At 42.6% G+C, this 8,112-nt stretch overlaps 1 long non-coding RNA gene across 1 annotated transcript; it reads left to right on the top strand.

The window, feature by feature from the left end:
• Window positions 1-4,140: 4,140 nt before the first annotated feature.
• On the top strand, window positions 4,141-7,522 carry LOC309341384. The gene is made up of 3 exons (XR_014156287.1): window positions 4,141-4,317; window positions 5,274-5,346; window positions 6,394-7,522. It is a non-coding gene; the product is annotated as an uncharacterized lncRNA (long non-coding RNA).
• Window positions 7,523-8,112: the final 590 nt, after the last annotated feature.

Genomic DNA, 8,112 nt, shown 5'->3' with positions numbered 1-8,112 from the left:
ACTCAGTATCTCCTGCATTGACTGGAAATAGCTCTCCAAAATGTCAGACAGAGGTTTTGCTCAGTCCTAGCGGGAGATGCTGAGAACTGAATGCAACGAAGATGCTCTACTTCTGACTTACAACTTAGCAACCCCGTCATACATTATGTGTATATTATTTGTCTTAATCTCCTGGGTAAACCTTTTTACACCTGAAAATGACAGTATTTTTAAAAACCATCTTTTAGAAACAGTCTGCTTAATAATAATAATAATAATAATAATAATAATAATAATAATTTATACCCCGCCCATCTGGCTGGGTTTCTCCAGCCACTCTGGGCGGCTTCCAATGGAATATTAAAATACAATAATCTATTAAACATTAAAAGCTTCCCTAAACAGGGCTGCCTTCAGATGTCTTCTAAAAATCTGGTAGTTGTTTTTCTCTTTGACATCTGATGGGAGGGTGTTCCACAGGGCAGGCGCCACTACCTAGAAGGCCCTCTGCCTGGTTCCCTGTAACCTCACTTCTCGCAGTGAGGGAACCACCAGAAGGCTCTCTGAGCTGGATCTCAGTGTCTGGACTGAACGATGGGGGTGGAGACGGTCCTTCAGGTATACTGGGCCAAGGCCATGCCGTTTAGGGCTTTAAAGGTCAGCACCAACACCTTGAATTGTGGTCGGAAACATACTAGGAGCCAATGAAGATCCTTTAGGACTGGTGTTATATGGTTTCGGCAGCCACTCCCAGTCACGAGTCTAGCTGCCACATTCTGGATTAGTTGTAGTATCTGGGTCACCTTCAAAGGTAGCCCCATGTAGCCCCATTGCAGTAGTCTAAGCGAGAGATAACTAGAGCACGCACCACTCTGGCGAGACAGTCTGCGGGCAGGTAGGGTCTCAGCCTGTGTACCAGATGCAGCTGGTAAACAGCTGCCCTGGACACAGAACTGACCTGCGCCTCCATGGACAGCTGTGAGTCCAGAATGACTCCCAGGCTGTGTACTAGGTCATATAAATTGGATTGCCTCAAAAAAAATGCTATTATTTTAAAAACCACACCTAGCACAACCCAGGAGCCTTCCACGCACGCTGCGTCAGGAATATTTGGGCATCGCATGGCAGGACGGTTTCAAACAAAGATGTGCTCTCCCATGCCCACATTCCCAGCATGTTCGCACACCTGTCTCAGTGACATCTACGCTGGCTTGGTCTTGTCCACAGAACAGAAAATGGCAGGATCCCCAAGGACATGCTTCAGGCCCGTTGGCAGACCAGCTCTGTGTTCCAAAGATGTCTGCAAACATGACGTGAAGGCTAGCAACATCAACCCTGTCATGTGGAAATCCCTTACAGACGACCGCAGTGCCTGGAGAAAGATAATCAGGTTGTGCATCCATAGCAGTGACTGGGAGGAGCGCAGAGAGAAGAAACGCCTTGGTGCATCTGCAACAGCACAAGTGGACACCTTCATCTGCCCCAGCTGCAACACAACATGTCTCTCCCATATCGGTCTCTATAACCTTCCAACAGTTTGACTTCACACCCCCTCCAAGGTGAACTCCTCCATTGTCTCCTGAGACAGACAGATGTCAACAACATATATGCCATTTCCACCTGCTTCTTCTAGTCCTGACATTTCAGTATATTACCTGCAGCCCTTTAAATTTAATGTATGAACAATATTAAACGGTGTGGTTAAACATTTGGAAGTTTTATTAGCAGACCATACCTCTTTAAATACCTAATGGTAAAATTTCTAATTAAAATGACCATAATGTTTCAATGTCAGGCTCTTAGCGTCTGCTCCAGGGCCTGAGTGCATCTGGAATTGATGGCTGTTTCATTACAACAACATGCAGGCCGGGTAGCTGAATAAACAGATGCTGTTTCTTTTCAGACTGCATTTTCTAAGGCACAGAATATAAGAGTCACTTCAGGCAGGGATGTTTCCTCAATCCAAGCTTCATTTTGAGGTATTTTTACCTATAGCAAAGACCCGGGATCTGTATTTGTTAGGATGGCGCCTGTCCAATTTGGATGTGCTGCTCTACAGCAAGATTATGTAAGTCTAGGTCCGGCCCAATGCTTTTTGATGCCTGAGGCAAATAAATAACAATAAAAATAATTCTATTGTTTATACCCCACCCATCTGGCTGGGTTTCCTCAGCCACTCTGGGCGGCTTCCAGCAAAATATAAAAATAAAATGTCAGACAAGATGGCATCCCTTGCCTCCAATTTCATGTAAAGAATCTGACTGGAATGGAAGTTGAATTTTCCAGTTGAATCCAATGTCAATACTGGCACTGGGACAGCATCTTTTGCGACACCTGAGGGCAGCAGGCTATCTTAGGGGGAACGGGGAAGGCTCTGTGGCACACAGTTCTGTCCTCCAACATGTTGCTGCTGCTCAGCCATTGCTGTGCCTGGATGCTGCTGCTCCCCTCAGCATCTGTCATCTGAGGTGGTCACCTCACTCTACCTAATGGCAGGACCGGCTCTGTAGATGTAAGTGACTTTCAAACACATAACAAACCCTGCGCCTTCCCCAAGTTCAAAGCGTGTACTTTACCTCCGTCCCCCAATTTCTTTGTCTCAAGGATCTTACCATCTAAATAACCACAATCTATTTAAAAAGCCAAATAGGAAAAACCCTGAGTAGCATGCCTCAGCGTTTATAATATATGCAGGAAATATTTTAGTTGGATGGGGAGCAGTCAGGAAATGAATAATACTAAGTCAGAAAACAGGAGGCTAAAAAGTACAAAAAGGGGGCAATTAAAACGAAAAACCAACCAAGATGTGCTTCTGGGGACTTTAAATTTTCCCTTGGCTTTCTGTATCTTTGTGAAATCTCCACTGAGTTTGCCATTCCTGTCAAGCATGAATGGACAATAACTCAAGAATGCGGCAGTGTAGCATTTTGCCGGTGTTTCTTTTAAACTCTAGTAATATCCAAGGAAGACAAGAGCAATCCCAAGGCACCTGCACGAACATGAAAACTTCATTCTCCATTTCCTGCAAAGAAGTGCTTTAACCATTTTTGTTCTAAGGCTTTTAAAAAAATGGCTATTTCTTTCTGTATGTATTGATGGGGATAGAAGGTTGTTAGGAAAGAGCTCTGTTTCAACTTGGTGTCTGGCAGTTCTCTGTGATGAAAAATGAGGTCAGGTAAACACTCTCTGCTGCAATCATGAATTATATCCACAGATGCTGTGGGCTGCCGGCTGCCCTCATCCAGTTTCTGAGCAAACAGCCTTTGAAAGCCACAGGCTGAAGTGACTTGGGTTCTATATCCACTCCAAAAGCATTACCTTCATGGCTCCGTATGCATCTCGGAAACAGACTGGAAAGACACTTCTGAGAGCAGGATTACTGTGTGCCTTTTTCAAAGAGTTGCCTTCCTTTGGCTGGACAAGTCTAATTGAACAAAGCAAGGGCAATGTCTCCTCAAGTGAGTTTGAAGAATAAAGCTGTCTCAAGGATATGCCCAATAATGTGTGCATAATCCCATCTTTCCAATGCCTATATGTAATTCCAGGTATCTAACATCAATTAAAATTACAATCTCACAATAAAACCACAACACTGGCATGCTAGCTTAAAATAATCCTCAAACCATAACATTATCTGTCCAGCAAGGGGGGTGCTGGAATAGATAATGCTGGAATAGAAAGGTTTCCACTAGCTGGCAGAAAACAGGAAGAAACAGATGAAACTCCTTGAAGAAGATATTCCACAACCTGGGTGCCACAACTAAGAAGGCTCTCTCTCGATTCACTGCCAAACAATGCACAGAGTAGGGTCTATTCAGAACTGAGGCAATGTGCAGACTAGAACAAGAGAAGGCAGTCCTTTATCTATGCTGAACCAAAGCCATTTATAATCACTACACTTAATTGCACCAAGAAACAAATTGGTAGCTAGAGCAAGCATTGTAGGCTGGTGTAATGTAGTCTTATGGGCAAGCACCCAGAAACAACCTTGATCCAGATAGATCTTATTGAAGTACTCCGACCTTGATTTAATTCAGACGGGTTATCATGGCCAGGTCTGACCTCCTCAGGAAGTATGCAAATGGCACGCCAATCTGAACTGAACAAAGGCCTTCCTAAGCCTCTGCCTCCATCACCTGAGCATGAAGGTACAAGGCTGACTCCTCGATTGAGCACCCTCTCCCCTCTTTTACATGGAGTCTTGCATCTTGCACTGCAGTTAGCCCAAAACCACAGAATTTGAAGGGACAGAATCACAGAATTGTAGAGTGGAAGGTATCACAAATGTTGCAGTCAAAGACCTTTTCAGGCTCATGAACACTTGGCAACAAAACCCAGGTATCTGCAAAGTAGTTAAGCTTTTGTTGCAAAGGGTCTTGCATTGATCTAGACTGCCAACTAACAGTCGTAAACAGCAGTCTGCCTATAACAGAGATTACAACTTTGCACTATTTGCCCAAAACTACTGTAACACCAGCAGGACATTTTTGAAATGTTATCCTGTATAAAATGGCACCATAGAATTCTTCAGCTCCTTAGGCTAAGATACAAATAGATAATAATTAGGATAACTAGGTTCCATGTCTTCCCCTTCATTAAATGCCCACAAGGTAATAGCTAGGTAATTTCAGTTTAAAACTTTTTGCATCACCTTTCACTCACCAATCAAAATTATTCCAGAAAATGGCCTTGAGTGCTGATAACTGCATGATGAGCATTAAATCGGTTTCTGCAAAATTGCCTGTGGGTTGACAGTGAATTAGCCACCATTCTCAAATGTTTGCCAGTACTGGTTTTACTTCCCAAACTTCTCATCTACCATTAAGAATACCAATAAATTTAAATTATGGGAGAGACACTGTGGGTCTTTCGCTCTTTTCTTCCATGTGCATTATTCATAACATGCAATGGGGAATCCAATTCTGGGATATGATTTGGAATTAAGTAGTCTTTGAAATGTAAATAACATTCATGAGTACATTCTGCCTGCCCCAAAAATGTGCCCTCATCAAAAACTTAAAAGCATTTTATTTTTCTCCACTGAGTTGCAATTTTCTTCCCTCCACTTTCAGGCAGAAAATCGTCAGAAGTAAGCTTTCTGCCTCCCACCTACAGATAGCTCTCAGCTGGTGTTAGTTTACACAGATTGCAACTCTTAACTTTCCATATCTGTAACTCATGGCCAGTATTGCAAGAACCTATTCAAATTTGCTTCCAAACTGATCAGCACTCGGTGCCTTTTATGTTTAGCCTTTCATTTTCTTGTTTTCTTTTATTACTCGATCTCCCAACAGGTCAACTTTGAGCCGAGACACACCGAGTTTCTTCGTAGGACTGTGGATGGAATCCCAGCAACGGAGAAGGAGTGTGAGTCCTTTCCCTCAGACCACTTCCCCAATTCAAACCCTCACCTCAAATGCTTATTAGGCACAAATGTGCAGACATAATATTGGTGCTGGGAAAGTAGCTTTTTCCCATTTCATTTCACTTTCAGCTTGTACACCGCCTTTCTATATAACTATACACAAGGTGGTTTACAAGCTGAAGAAACCACAAACAAGACAGCAAAGATCACACAGCAATGTGTGGTCCAATCCAAAAAAAAAATCATAATAAAAGGATAACTTAAAAATAAAATTATATCAAATAAAGCAATATTCAACAATCCATTGGAACATGATACAGTGGTACCTCGCAAGACGAAATTAATTAGTTCTGCAAGTTTTTTCGTCTTGCGATTTTTTTCGTCTTGCGAAGCACGGATTTTGGAAAAGCTTCAAAAATCACCAAAGTCTTCAAAAACCTCAAAAAAGGCTACCACACCGCGTGCTATGAGTTGCTCCTCGAAGTCAAGTCGCAACTGCACCCCCTGAATGCACGGTTTCAAGAAAAAGGAAACAAACTTGCAAGACAAAGGAAACAAACTTGCAAGACGTTTTCGTCGTCTTGCGAAGCAAGCCCATAGGGAAATCCGTCTTGCGAAGCAACTCAAAAAACGAAAAACTCTTTCGTCTTGCAAGTTTTTCGTCTTACGAGGCATTCGTCTTGCGAGGTACCACTGTAGTAAACAATAAAATCAAATAATAAAGAATTACAGAACTACAATCAGTAGAAATAATGGCAAGTCACAATGCATAAAATACCACAAAACACGTGCCTTCTAAGAGCATCAAATTGAGAAACAAAAACACACAACTGATAAAATTATTTTCTAAAAAAAAATCCCTGACCTCCTTTTCTCTCTTCCCATCTACTTCTGCTGTTTCCAAAGTCATTCATTCATTCAACCTTTATTGGCATAATTGTTCTCAAAGTCATGGTCTGGGGAAAGGCTTCTATAGCTGGACAGTGGGGCAAGGCAGGTGGGGAAATCTACTGCCTGATGACCAGCACGAAGTCTCTCTCTCCTCACAGTTCTTCCTCTGGAAACAGAATTTCCCCCTTTGTTACCAGAAACTGCTCCAGGAAAGGGAATTAGCACAGAGGTCAAGGGTTAGCTTCTTCACCCCACACTCTTCAATCCAAATCCAGCCTGTTTTAACAAAATATGTCAGGAGTTACATACTATGGCAGGAGATGAGTAATTGGAAGTGCACTTCGGATTCATTTTTAACTTTTGTATTTGTCATCTGTTGTATTCTGCACATACTGGAATGGCCCAGTTAAGATCTCTACACAATGGCCTATGGCTTTGCCATCAATAAATTGACTTGCTTCCAAAATGACTCATGATTTCCCAAGCTCCTGCCAGGCAGATCCAATAAATCTGTCTTAGCTGCAATGGCACAAAATAGCCATGGCTAAAAGCAGCATCCTAAAACCCTGTCAAGGAAGAGGCAGCTTCTCTGACTTCTCTCCTGCCAGGTAAACGGACTCAGTAGCTTTTCATTTCTGAGAAAGACACTGAACCTAATTGGAAAGCTATTCGCACTGTTGCACTGGCTTTCCAGAGCCTCTAGCAGGTGAAAGGCCGCCCAGGCCTGAAATAATGTAATTCCTATCCCCACTAGTGTCACATAAGTACAGTGCGAAGTGAAAAAGAAATGAAAGCCTGATGGCTGCTACTCCTGCAGTCCTCCTGGGAATGGTGCAAACAACAATGCAAAGGCTACCAGGTTGTTTCCTGCTACTGTTAACTCGAAACTCCATAAAAATATGCAGCTGCATGCTTGGGAAAACATATGCCTGCGTGGCACTAATATCACGGATTTCAAAACAGTATGTCAATTGTAAATTTCTATTTCCTCAAGTCACGTTCTAGTTTCATGGGGTTGAGGGAATGGGGTTGGAATGCCTTGGTTCAATTATGGCAGCTTTGTAGCAGGTATGAAGCAATTACCTTGCAAAATTCTCAGTCTGTAAAGTTTACAGCATGTAAACCACGGTTTATAGTGTAAACCATGGTTTACAGATCAAGAATACTGCTCTGTCAAATGAGGACTCCCCATTCTCTCATAGTTCTGTGTTACATCTGCATTGAGGCAAACAGAGCTGTGGTTAGAGCTGATCAGAATTGCCTGAAATCACGGTTTGCAAATTCATTTTTAAAAACCTAGTTAGCTCCAACCATATTTGGTACCAATGCAGATGTCATGTTAAGTGATAGTTGGAACACCATATGAAAAGGCGGGGGGGGGGCGTCCTGTGGAAGAAAAAGTTGGAGGATGAAGCATATTATGACCTAACAGGACCATTCAGACATGTACACTTTCCCCAAGTTTAATTTTGGTCAATATAAAAACAAAGTGGTACAGTTTGAAGACACCCATTATGAAACCACTCCAGAATAATCTGCTAAAAGATTAAAGCACAATATGCTACCAGTTTACAACACATGTAACTGGTTGGAAGATTAAATAGAACCCCAAATTATCACTTATCTGGTTGTGCACACCATAAAAATGCATATTTTTTTTCTCCAGCTAGGAATGAATTAAGCTGCAATAAAATTCATGGAAGGGTTTTAGACAAAGCCTTCTCGGTGGTGGCACCTGTCCTGTGGAACGCCCTCCCATCAGATGTCAAACAGACAGCATGCACAAAGCGCAATTTAGCACTGCTGCACATGCATAACTGCCGAAACCCGTTTTAACAACCTGTTCCGGTACTTCCGGGTTTCGGCGGCCTGTAACC

This window comes from Podarcis erhardii (assembly GCF_964252035.2).
Source record: "Podarcis erhardii genome assembly, chromosome: 4".
NCBI classification, from domain to species: Eukaryota; Metazoa; Chordata; class Lepidosauria; order Squamata; family Lacertidae; genus Podarcis; species Podarcis erhardii.
Note: the sequence above shows the minus strand (reverse complement) of the source record. Positions and strands in the feature narration are given on the sequence as shown.